The sequence below is a fragment of the Carassius auratus genome, unplaced genomic scaffold (genome assembly GCF_003368295.1).
Source record: "Carassius auratus strain Wakin unplaced genomic scaffold, ASM336829v1 scaf_tig00045772, whole genome shotgun sequence".
Taxonomy (NCBI): domain Eukaryota; kingdom Metazoa; phylum Chordata; class Actinopteri; order Cypriniformes; family Cyprinidae; genus Carassius; species Carassius auratus.
Genome location: NW_020526931.1, coordinates 20,001 through 32,500, shown reverse-complemented (window position 1 = coordinate 32,500; position 12,500 = coordinate 20,001). Strand labels below are relative to the sequence as shown.

Below are 12,500 nucleotides of genomic sequence, written 5' to 3'. Positions count from 1 at the left end.
TTGTTTAAGAATAAAGGCTGATTTAAAATGCTCTCTCTGCCTTGTGGCTTAAAATGCACATTCGTTAAAAATTTGCCCCATGCCCCCATCAGTTCTTTATAAAAATCTGGCAGCCCCTCCGTCATCCATTTTTTAACTTTCATCCATAAAATGTTGTCCCCCAAATTAAAATTACTACACTTACTTAAAAAATGCCCCATTGTTCTCTTCCATGCCACTTCGTTTTCTTCATCCAAGTACTTTTTTATTATTTTCACTCTCAAGCTGTTCTTTCTTTGCTCCACATCCATTAACCCCAGTCCTCCCTTCTTCACTGCTCCTATTAAAGTGTTGTATGCTATTCTTGGTGGCTTCCCTTCCCATAAAAAATCTAAAAAACATTTTTTCAGCCTTTTTTCTACCCACAACGGCATAGATGACACATATAAAATATACCACAATTTCGAAACCATTAAAACATTAAGAACTAAAACCTTCCCTTTCAAAGTTAATGTTCTCATTCTCCAAAAATTCAATCTTCTTTCAATCCCTCCTAAAGCTTCTTCCCACATAGTTTCATCTGCTTTCTTTTCATCCCTCCCCATTAAAACACCTAAAATCTTCATTTCTTTAGTTTCCTTAAAGGTAAAATGTTCTGTTAAAACCGGTGCCCCTCCAAATCTCATATACAGCGTTTTGTCCTCATTTACTTTAGCTCCTGATCCCCTACAATACTTTTGTACAATTTTAATTGCATTTTCCACACTCTTCAGATCCTTTAACAATAATGTTGTGTCATCCGCGTACTGAAAAATTTTACATTCCCCTCCCTCGATGCCTATGCCTTTTATCCCCTCTCCATGTTTTACAGCCAATCCCAAAGGTTCTGCAACTAAAGAATATAAAAGAGCTGACAACGGACATCCTTGTCTTATCGATCTAGTAATTTTAAAACACTGTGTTAAAAACCCATTACATTTAATTTTTGTTATTGCGCCTTTGTATAAAATCCTAATCCATTTCATAAAATTCTCTCCAAAACCAAAACTTTTTAAAACATCAAATAAAAAACCATGCTCCACCCTGTCAAAAGCTTTCTCAAAATCTAAACTGATAATAAACCCATCTTTATTGCTATCATGTATGTATCTTATCATATCCTTTATACTAATAGTTGTATCTGCTATGTCTCTCCCTTTCACTCCATACACTTGGTTAGTTTTAATTATACTCGGCATGACTTCTTTCAATCTGTTGGCTAAAATTTTAGATAAAATCTTTAAATCAGTATTTAGCATTGTAATCGGTCTATAGTTCTTTAAATCTGTCTTCTCTCCTTTTCTCTTGTATATCAATTTCATTAAACCCATTCCCATTCTTTGATTTAATTCTCCTTTCTTAAACACCTCTACATATACTTCTTTTAAAATGCTAGTTAAAAAATCTTTAAAAACTATATAAAATTCACTCCCCAAACCATCTACACCTGGACTTTTCTTTTTGTTTAATTCACTTATTGCTCTTTTAATCTCTTCTTCTCTAATCTCTTCATCACACTCTTTTTTGTCTAGTTCTCCTACTGTTGTTTTTATTTGCCTCAGTAACTCCAGTTTCTCTTCTTCCCCCACCCCCTCAGTACTAAACAGGTTTTCATAGTATGCCTTTATTTCTTTTAATATTTCCTCATTAGTTTCCACAACTACACCATTTTTCCCTCTTATTTCTTTAATCATACCAGCCTTCCCTCTTATTTTTTCTAAATCAAAAAAAAACTTTGTACATTTTTCACCCTCCACAGTATATTTAGCTTTACTTCTTAGTCTTGCGCCTTCATATTTTTCCTCTTCCATTTCTTTCAATATTCCCTCCAATTCTTTTATTTTTTGTATATCTTTCCCATTCTCATTTAATTCTTTTTCCAATTTTTCTCTTATTTCTCTCTCCTTCTTCCTCTTACTTCTCTGTATTAATTTACTGTACTTTATTGTGAATTTTTTAACTAAATATTTAACATTTTCCCACCATATCCTTTTATCTTCGCCGTACATTCCATTCTCCTTTTCTTTTTCAATAATTTCTTTAATACTTAACACATAGTCCTCATTCTTCAAAACCTCTACATTTAAAACCCATACCCCCGGCCCTTTCTTCACTGAACTCCAGTCTATTTGCATAAAAATTGGTTTATGGTCACTTAAGCTTGATTCTTCATATTTAATATTACCGATAAATCCTTCAATGTTCCTTGTACATAAAATAAAATCAATCCTAGTCTTACACATAAAATTACCCACTAATTGCCTCCTTGAATATTCTTTCTTTTTTTCGTTTCTTTCTCTCCATACATCAATTATATTATTTTCTTCCATTAATAATTTCAGTTCTTTTCTTCTTTTATCATTTTTAAATACCATTCCCTCTCCCATTTCTAATTTACTGAAAACAGTATTAAAATCACCCATCATAATAACTTCTTTATGTTTCTTTAAAAATTCTCTTAATACATTAAAATATTCCTTTTTTTCATTCTCTACTGTTGGTGCATGAATATTAACTAAAATAACTTTTTTCTCCTCATACTCCATTTCAACCGCAATACATTTCCCATCCATGTCATTATATATTGTTTTACACGATACACCACTGTTTTCTTTTATTAAAACTGCAACTCCTCTTCCCAGCCTCCCATCACCATTGTTATATAAAATCTCTCCGCTCCAACTTTTCCTTATTTCAGTCATGTACTCTTCCCTCCAGTTAGTTTCTTGTAATAAAATCACATCTTCTCCTTTACACATTTCTTTCACTTTTTCAAATTTTCCCATGTCTGACAGCCCTCTAGCATTAAAAGTCACTATTCTTAACAGCATAAAACATATAGAAATATGCATAAAACCCATAAACTCAGTCCATCTCCTCCAAACCCTTTAGCAACTCATACTTATTTGTACATTCAAAACCATCTTCTTTAAGCACTCTTTTTCTTGCAGTATCTAAATTGGGTATTACCTTCACAGATCTTCTTCTTTTTGATGATTTCCCCTGCGTCTCCTCATTTTCTTGTCCTTGTTCACACTCTTTTGTAGCATCATTAATTTCTACTGCGTCCATCTCCTTTTGCACACTGTCCGTCACATCCATCGGTGTACATAAAATTCCCTCCTGTTGTGCATCACTCAATACTTTATTCCTTTCATCATCCAGTTCCATAGTATCCAAAGCATTTTTCAAGCTGTCAGTCAAATCCATCTGTGTCCAAATTCCCCCCTCCTGTTGTGTTTGTATGATGGGTTCGTTACACTCTTTCTGTTGTTCCATATCCTTAATTAATTCCAGTCCTTCACCTCGAACTCTTTCTCCATCGTCTCGCTGCTCGTTGTCTCTTTCATGCACCTGCCCGCCCACCTGCTGCTCCTCCTCCTCACCCTGCATCCAACACTCACACTTATTTAAAACCAAATTGCAATCCGGGCACGTCACAGCATTGCAATTTCTTGCGAAGTGGCCTCTCTCCTCGCATTTATGGCACGTGAACTCTGGGCAGTCCTTCACCACATGGTCTGGGCTCATGCACAGCCGACAAGTCTTCACCTGATGGCTGTGCATCACCCGAAAATATTGTGGACCCTCTGCCGTCTCTATTTTTGTGCTGTAAGGGAGGGAGGCCACCTCCTTCGGGAACCGCGCCTTTACATATCTTGTCCCATCCTCAATGCTGGTGCCCGGATATACACGCCGCTTTATTTTTGAAATTGGGGAAACCCCCCAAACCTCCAGTTTATTTAAAATCTCTTCATCAGCAAGGTAGACGGGCAGATGCATGAAAGAGACAACATAATCTCTGTTTTGAAGTTTTTTTATCTCACAGTTCACTCCATTTATTAACAATCCCTCAGTCAGCTTATCACAAGTTTCTTCTTTTTCCATTGTGAGCTCGTATTCTTTTCCTTGTCTTGGCCTTAGTGCCAAGATTTCCCCATATCCACATTTGTCAGTCACCGCTTTGATAATATCCACAGCCCTCACCCCACTTAAATTCTCCACATTCACAATCACAGTTGCCTCCTTTAAGTATCTCCTTTCACCAAATTTATCTCTTGCATCTTGATTTTTACCGTGTCCTGCTCGTTGTCGATACTCCAGTCCAGTGTTGCTTGCCATGCGTCTCTCTCCAGCCAGTCCAGTGTCGTTTGCCATGCGTCTCTCTCCAGCCAGTCCAGTGTTGTTTGCCATGCGTCTCTCTCCAGCCATTCCAGTGTCGTTTGCCATGCGTCTCTCTCCAGCCAGTCCAGTGTCGTTTGCCATGCGTCTCTCTCCAGCCAGTCCAGTGTCGTTTGCCATGCGTGTCTCTCCAGCCATTCCAGTGTCGTTTGCCAATAATCCGTCCATTGTACAAAACACAAACAAAAAATTAACCACCCTCCAGCCAGCAAGATGCCGCTGTTAGGTGGTTTAAAACTGAAAAACTACACAAAAAATAAACTAAAGTCCAAAAACAACTCTCAAAACAAACACTAACAGAAAAAACAAAATGGAGGAGAGCCTTCCTCTCCAAACTGCAGCCAACACTTCCTGTAGCTCTCTAGCGCCCTCAGGTTGGTATGGCCGTAAGCGAAGACTGCTGCAAAGAGAGGGCTATTTAAAGACCAGCCCATCTAATCGCCAGTACATTATATAAGTAGGAAAGAAAACCCAAAAGCTTAAAGCACCTGGTATTCCTAGGCAGTCTCTCATCCAAGTACTAACCAGACCTTAACCTGCTAAGATTCAGATATCTGGCATTTACTTTTTTTTTTTTTTTGCAAGATTATTATATAAATCGTGAAATTTTCCAAAAAGTTTAAAGCACCTGGTATTCCCAGGCAGTCTCCCATCCATGTACTAACCAGGCCCAAACCTGCTAATATTCAGAGATCGGGCATTGACTCTATTTTTTGGCTAAATTATTATATACAAAGTGAAAAGTTTCAAAAAAGCTTAAAGCACCTGGTATTCCTAGGCAGTCTCTCATCCAAGTACTAACCAGACCTAAACCTGGTAAGATTCAGAGATCGGGCATTGACTCTTTTTTTTTTTTGCAAGATTATTATATAAATCGTGAAATTTTCCAAAAAGTTTAAAGCACCTGGTATTCCCAGGCAGTCTCCAAACCATGTACTAACCAGGCCCAAACCTGCTAATATTCAGAGATCGGGCATTGACTCTATTTTTTGGCAAAATTATTATATTCTAAGTGAAAAGTTTCCAAAAAGCTTACAGCACCTGGTATTCCCAGGCGGTCTCCCATCCAAGTACTAACCAGGCCCAAACCTGCTTAGCTTCCGAGAGCAGACGAGATCAGGCATAGCCAGGTTGGTATGGCGGTAAGCGAAGACTGCTGCAAAGAGAGGGCTATTTAAAGACCATCCCATCTAATCGGCAGTACATTATATAAGTAGGAAAGAAAACCCAAAAGCTTAAAGCACCTGGTATTCCTAGGCAGTCTCTCATCCAAGTACTAACCAGACCTAAACCTGCTAAGATTCAGATATCGGGCATTGACTTTTTTTTTTTTTTTTTTTGCAAGATTATTATATAAATCGTGAAATTTTCCAAAAAGTTTAAAGCACCTGGTATTCCCAGGCAGTCTCCCATCCATGTACTAACCAGGCCCAAACCTGCTAATATTCAGAGATCGGGCATTGACTCTATTTTTTGGCAAAATTATTATATACTAAGTGAAAAGTTTCCAAAAAGCTTACAGCACCTGGTATTCCCAGGCGGTCTCCCATCCAAGTACTAACCAGGCCCAAACCTGCTTAGCTTCCCAGAGCAGATGAGATCGGGCATAGCCAGGTTGGTATGGCCGTAAGCGAAGACTGCTGCAAAGAGAGGGCTATTTAAAGACCAGCCCATCTAATCGCCAGTACATTATATAAGTAGGAAAGAAAACCCAAAAGCTTAAAGCACCTGGTATTCCCAGGCAGTCTCCAAACCATGTACTAACCAGGCCTAAACCTGCTAATATTCAGAGATCGGGCATTGACTCTATTTTTTGGCAAAATTATTATATACTAAGTGAAAAGTTTCCAAAAATTTTACAGCACCTGGTATTCCCAGGCGGTCTCCCATTCAAGTACTAACCAGGCCCAAACCTGCTTAGCTTCCGAGAGCAGACGAGATCGGGCATAGCCAGGTTGGTATGGCCGTAAGCGAAGACTGCTGCAAAGAGAGGGCTATTTAAAGACCAGCCCATCTAATCGCCAGTACATTATATAAGTAGGAAAGAAAACCCAAAAGCTTAAAGCACCTGGTATTCCTAGGCAGTCTCTCATCCAAGTACTAACCAGACCTAAACCTGGTAAGATTCAGAGATCGGGCATTGACTCTTTTTTTTTTTGCAAGATTATTATATAAATCGTGAAATTTTCCAAAAAGCTTAAAGCACCTGGTATTCCCAGGCAGTCTCCAAACCATGTACTAACCAGGCCCAAACCTGCTAATATTCAGAGATCGGGCATTGACTCTATGTTTTGGATAAATTATTATATACAAAGTGAAAAGTTTCAAAAAAGCTTAAAGCACCTGGTATTCCTAGGCAGTCTCTCATCCAAGTACTAACCAGACCTAAACCTGGTAAGATTCAGAGATCGGGCATTGACTCTTTTTTTTTTTTTTTTTTTTGCAAGATTATTATATAAATCGTGAAATTTTCCAAAGAGTTTAAAGCACCTGGTATTCCCAGGCAGTCTCCCATCCATGTACTAACCAGGCCCAAACCTGCTAATATTCAGAGATCGGGCATTGACTCTATGTTTTGGATAAATTATTATATACAAAGTGAAAAGTTTCAAAAAAGCTTAAAGCACCTGGTATTCCTAGGCAGTCTCTCATCCAAGTACTAACCAGACCTAAACCTGGTAAGATTCAGAGATCGGGCATTGACTCTTTTTTTTTTTTTTTTTTTTTTTTTTTGCAAGATTATTATATAAATCGTGAAATTTTCCAAAGAGTTTAAAGCACCTGGTATTCCCAGGCAGTCTCCAAACCATGTACTAACCAGGCCCAAACCTGCTTATATTCAGAGATCGGGCATTGACTCTATTTTTTGGCAAAATTATTATATACTAAGTGAAAAGTTTCCAAAAAGCTTACAGCACCTGGTATTCCCAGGCGGTCTCCCATCCAAGTACTAACCAGGCCCAAACCTGCTTAGCTTCCGAGAGCAGACGAGATCGGGCATAGCCAGGTTGGTATGGCCGTAAGCGAAGACTGCTGCAAAGAGAGGGCTATTTAAAGACCAGCCCATCTAATCGCCAGTACATTATATAAGTAGGAAAGAAAACCCAAAAGCTTAAAGCACCTGGTATTCCTAGGCAGTCTCTCATCCAAGTACTAACCAGACCTTAACCTGCTAAGATTCAGATATCTGGCATTTACTTTTTTTTTTTTTTTTTGCAAGATTATTATATAAATCGTGAAATTTTCCAAAAAGTTTAAAGCACCTGGTATTCCCAGGCAGTCTCCCATTCATGTACTAACCAGGCCCAAACCTGCTAATATTCAGAGATCGGGCATTGACTCTATTTTTTGGCTAAATTATTATATACAAAGTGAAAAGTTTTAAAAAAGCTTAAAGCACCTGGTATTCCTAGGCAGTCTCTCATCCAAGTACTAACCAGACCTAAACCTGGTAAGATTCAGAGATCGGGCATTGACTCTTTTTTTTTTGCAAGATTATTATATAAATCGTGAAATTTTCCAAAAAGTTTAAAGCACCTGGTATTCCCAGGCAGTCTCCAAACCATGTACTAACCAGGCCCAAACCTGCTAATATTCAGAGATCGGGCATTGACTCTATTTTTTGGCAAAATTATTATATACTAAGTGAAAAGTTTCCAAAAAGCTTACAGCACCTGGTATTCCCAGGCGGTCTCCCATCCAAGTACTAACCAGGCCCAAACCTGCTTAGCTTCCGAGAGCAGACGAGATCGGGCATAGCCAGGTTGGTATGGCGGTAAGCGAAGACTGCTGCAAAGAGAGGGCTATTTAAAGACCATCCCATCTAATCGCCAGTACATTATATAAGTAGGAAAGAAAACCCAAAAGCTTAAAGCACCTGGTATTCCTAGGCAGTCTCTCATCCAAGTACTAACCAGACCTAAACCTGCTAAGATTCAGATATCGGGCATTGACTTTTTTTTTTTTTTTTTTTTTTTGCAAGATTATTATATAAATCGTGAAATTTTCCAAAAAGTTTAAAGCACCTGGTATTCCCAGGCAGTCTCCAAACCATGTACTAACCAGGCCCAAACCTGCTAATATTCAGAGATCGGGCATTGACTCTATTTTTTGGCAAAATTATTATATACTAAGTGAAAAGTTTCCAAAAAGCTTACAGCACCTGGTATTCCCAGGCGGTCTCCCATCCAAGTACTAACCAGGCCCAAACCTGCTTAGCTTCCGAGAGCAGACGAGATTTTTTTTTTTTTTTTTTTTTTTATTATAAAAAATGTACATTCATTTAATTTGTTTCATACAGTTACAATCCATGACATTATTATTCATATTTCCCCCATAGCCAGTTTACACCATTTTCTTTCATTTCCAACATTGGATTCCCTCTTACAATCATTTCTATAAAATCATCCTCTTTGTTTTCCATTGAGAAATAATTCCATAACAGTCTCACAGAGTATTCCATCCTGTTTTTAAAGAATATCCACACATCAACATTTTTCCCATCATATTTCGCCATGTTTCTTCTCAACCATATTACATACTTTGCTATTGTTACACATAAATTAAAGGTATACATATTACAGTCATTATGACCAAATAAAAACATTGTTTCCCACTTCTTTTGGTCCTCATCATACTTCCCCTCCAAAATTTATTTTGCAATTTCCTTCATTTTTCTCATAAAATCATCTAACCTTTCACAATAAAAAAACAGATGTAACAGTCCTTCCTTTTCTTTCATACACACTTTACACTTTGCATCATTTTGAATTCCTATTTTATGTAATCTCATCTCTGTTAATATACAATTGTGTCTCAATAAATAATTAAAATTCTCTAAAATTGGTTCCATATATTTCAACCTCACGTTTCCCCAAATTTCATTTTCATTTAAGTCATCATATCTTTCTTTCCAGTAGTTCAAAGCTACTGGTTTTGTAAAAGCGATAGACCTAAAAATACTATACACATTCCTTACTTTGCATAAATTAAAATGGACGTTTTCCCCATTTAACCTTTTAAAAAATACATCTGGAAATTCATTCTCATCCCCACTCTCATAGTTTTCAATTCTTTCAATCCAGTCCTTTGGTATCGCTTTCTTTAAATCCTCATATTGTCCTTCTAACTTCCTTCTCCACGCCCTTTTGCCCCCTTCTCTCAATGCATCCACAACTGCCTGTAAAGGTACATAACCCTCTATCACCTCATACAATAGATCTTTTATTTGTCTCAAACCACAATCCCACCATTCTTTATAATACATGACCTTGCCGTCCCTTATGATATTCGGATTTAAAAACAATGGTTGTTCTAAAAGCTGGGCCCTTCCTTTAGGTAAAATCTGTACATTTTCTAAAAATTCCCCCCATGATTCCAAAACCTCCACATAAAAACATGGCAGACCTTTTAACATCCAGCTTTTCATTTTCATCCATAAAACATTACATCCCATATTACATTTTTCCAGGTAATATTCCATGACTCTTTTCCAAATTACATCACTTTTGCTCTCTAGAAACTTCTGAACTGTTTTAATTCTCAGCGTTCTCATTCTTAAAAATGGATCTAAAAGTCCCAATCCTCCCTCCTTTATGTTTCCAAGTAATGTATCATATGCAATCTTAGCCCTTCCATTTCCCCATAAAAACTTTAAAACCAATTCTTTCATTTTTTTGTAGTACAGATGAGGCAATGGGGTTACTCCCAACACATACCAGACTTTCGACAGCATCAATGAATTTATAATTAAAACTTTCCCCCTTAGCTTTAAATCTCTAATTTGCCAAAATCTCAGTCTTTTTCCAATTCCATTTAAAACACCTTCCCAATTCAAAGTGTCTGCCTTATTAGAATCAATACCAACCCACAACCCCAAAATCTTGATGTGCTGCATTTCCTCCTTGAATTGTATATGCTGCGGTATTTCCTCTACTCTGCCAATCCTCATACACACACTTTTCCCCACATTTACTTTGGCTCCCGACCCTTTACAATATCTTTCTAAAATCCCCATTGCCCTATCAATACTTTGGATGTCTTCTACCAACAAGGTTGTATCATCTGCATACTGATACACTGCTTCTCTTTGGAAATGGTTCTTTATTTGTATTCCTTTGATTTCTCTGTCTGCCTTAATAGCCAAACCAAGTGGCTCGGCTACCAGAGAGTAAAGTAAGGCAGACAGTGGGCATCCTTGCCTGATCGACCTTGTTGGTTGAAAACAATCCGTTAAAAAACCATTGCATTTTATGCATGTTAACACATCTGAGTAAAAAATCCAAATCCATTTTCTAAAATTTTCTCCAAAACCAAAAGCCTTAAGAACATCAAATAAAAACTCATGCTCTACCCTGTCAAATGCCTTTTCTAAATCCAGACTTATTAAAAATCCCCCCTTTCCCTTCTCCTTCATATAATAAATTGTGTCTCTTATACTTTTAACCACATCTACTATATCTCTTCCTTGCACCCCGTATGCCTGTGTTGTTTTTATTATTTTTGGTAAAACCTTTTTTAATCTGTTTGCTAATACTTTTGCTAATATTTTAAAATCTGTATTCAACATGGATATAGGTCTAAAATTTTTAAGATCTTTTGGATTACCGCTTTTTTTGTAAATCATTTTTACCATGCCTATCTTCATTTTTTCACTCAACACCCCCTTCTTGAAAATTTCTTCAAAAACTTCTTTTAAAATTGGCACTAACATTTCTCTAAAAGTTTTATAAAATTCATTAGTCAAACCATCCACACCAGGGCTCTTTCCAGGTTTTAACTGTTGAATTGTCATATCTATTTCTTCTTCCTTAATTTCTTCATCACACAAAATCCTGTCCTCACCTGTTAACTTAGATTTAATTTGTTTAATCAAAAACTCCTCATCATTTTTTCCTATACCTTGTCCCTTAAACATGTCCATGTAATATTGCTTTACTGTTTTAAAAATTTCTTTAGTTTCTGTTTCTATTTCCCCTTTTTTATTTAAGACTTCTTTCAATAGATCAGCCTTCTGCCTATTTTGTTCTAAATTAAAGAAAAAATTTGTGAAAAGAAAAACTTTCTCCCTCTACTGCATATTTTGCTTTACTTCTTATAATTGCACCCTTACATTTTTCCTCTTCTAATATCTTTAATTTATCTTGTAGCATTATTGTTTTTTCAATTTCCTCTTTTCCATTGCTTTCTGACACTTTACTTAACTCATTATTCAGGAGTTTGGTTAATTCGGTTTCCTTCTGTTTTTCTAATTTTCTGACATTTTTACTGTATTCTATTGAACATGTCTTTATTTCCCACTTAACACTATCCCACCATACTCTTTTCTCTTCCCTATACATTCTATTAATTTTGCTTTCTTCCACAATCCCTTTAATACTTTCCTGATATGCATTACTCTTTAAAATCTTTGCATTTAAAACCCACACTCCCCCTCCCCTTTTCACACTTGAAGAATCTAATGTTAAAAATAAGAGAGAATGATCACTAAGACCAACTCGTTTATAATAAACATTAGTAATATTCCCTTGCATTTCCTCTGTACATAAAATATAATCAATCCTACTTTGTTTCAGTTCTTTTAAAACAAATTGTCTTCTTGAAAATTGCCTGCTCGTTCTATTTCTTTCTCTCCACACATCAATCAATTTAAAATCCCCCATCAGTTTGTTCAACTCCTCCCTTCCCTTATCAGTCTTAAAAACCATATTACTTGCTAAGTCTAATTCTGTAAAAACAGTATTAAAATCCCCCATTAAAATCACCCTTTCATTAATTCTTACATTTGCAGATATTGTTTAAAAAAATTCCACCTTTTGCTTTTCTTCATTTGGAGCATGTATGTTACATATTGTACATCTCTCATTTCCTTTTTCTATTTCAACAGCTAAACATTTCCCTGCTCCATCATTAAACACCACACTTTCTTTTTCACACACCTCTCGTCTTATTAAAATAGCAACCCCTTTCCCAGTTTTCTCTGTACCATTATTACAATGTATATTCCCATCCCATAAATTTTCAAACCTTTTAACACAATAATTTTTCCAATTCGTTTCTTGTAATACAAATACATCCACCCCTCTACATAATTCCCTCATATTTTCAAATTTCTCCACATCCATTAAACCTCGTGCATTAAATGAAACAACTCTTAAAAACATAAAAACAATATAAAATAAATAATTAAAACATTTCATTTTTTTTTCAGTCATGCTCCATATCTCTCAGTACATCAAATCTGTTCTCACAACCCTCCTTGTCTTTTAATATTCCTTGCCTTAAAAATCTTTTCTTTGCAA

At 36.4% G+C, this 12,500-nt stretch overlaps 5 non-coding genes across 5 annotated transcripts; all 5 read right to left on the bottom strand.

Moving 5' to 3' along the window:
- Nucleotides 1-5,229: 5,229 nt before the first annotated feature.
- LOC113088148 (5S ribosomal RNA) lies at nt 5,230-5,348 on the bottom strand. Its single transcript, XR_003285846.1, has one exon. It is a non-coding gene; the product is annotated as a 5S ribosomal RNA (ribosomal RNA).
- Nucleotides 5,349-5,713: 365 nt separating this feature from the next.
- LOC113088144 (5S ribosomal RNA) lies at nt 5,714-5,832 on the bottom strand. Its single transcript, XR_003285842.1, has one exon. It is a non-coding gene; the product is annotated as a 5S ribosomal RNA (ribosomal RNA).
- Nucleotides 5,833-6,053: 221 nt separating this feature from the next.
- Nucleotides 6,054-6,172, bottom strand: LOC113088157 (5S ribosomal RNA). The gene has a single exon (XR_003285855.1). It is a non-coding gene; the product is annotated as a 5S ribosomal RNA (ribosomal RNA).
- Nucleotides 6,173-7,106: 934 nt separating this feature from the next.
- On the bottom strand, nt 7,107-7,225 carry LOC113088138 (5S ribosomal RNA). The gene has a single exon (XR_003285836.1). It is a non-coding gene; the product is annotated as a 5S ribosomal RNA (ribosomal RNA).
- A 637-nt stretch (nt 7,226-7,862) lies between these two features.
- Nucleotides 7,863-7,981, bottom strand: LOC113088141 (5S ribosomal RNA). The gene has a single exon (XR_003285839.1). It is a non-coding gene; the product is annotated as a 5S ribosomal RNA (ribosomal RNA).
- Nucleotides 7,982-12,500: the final 4,519 nt, after the last annotated feature.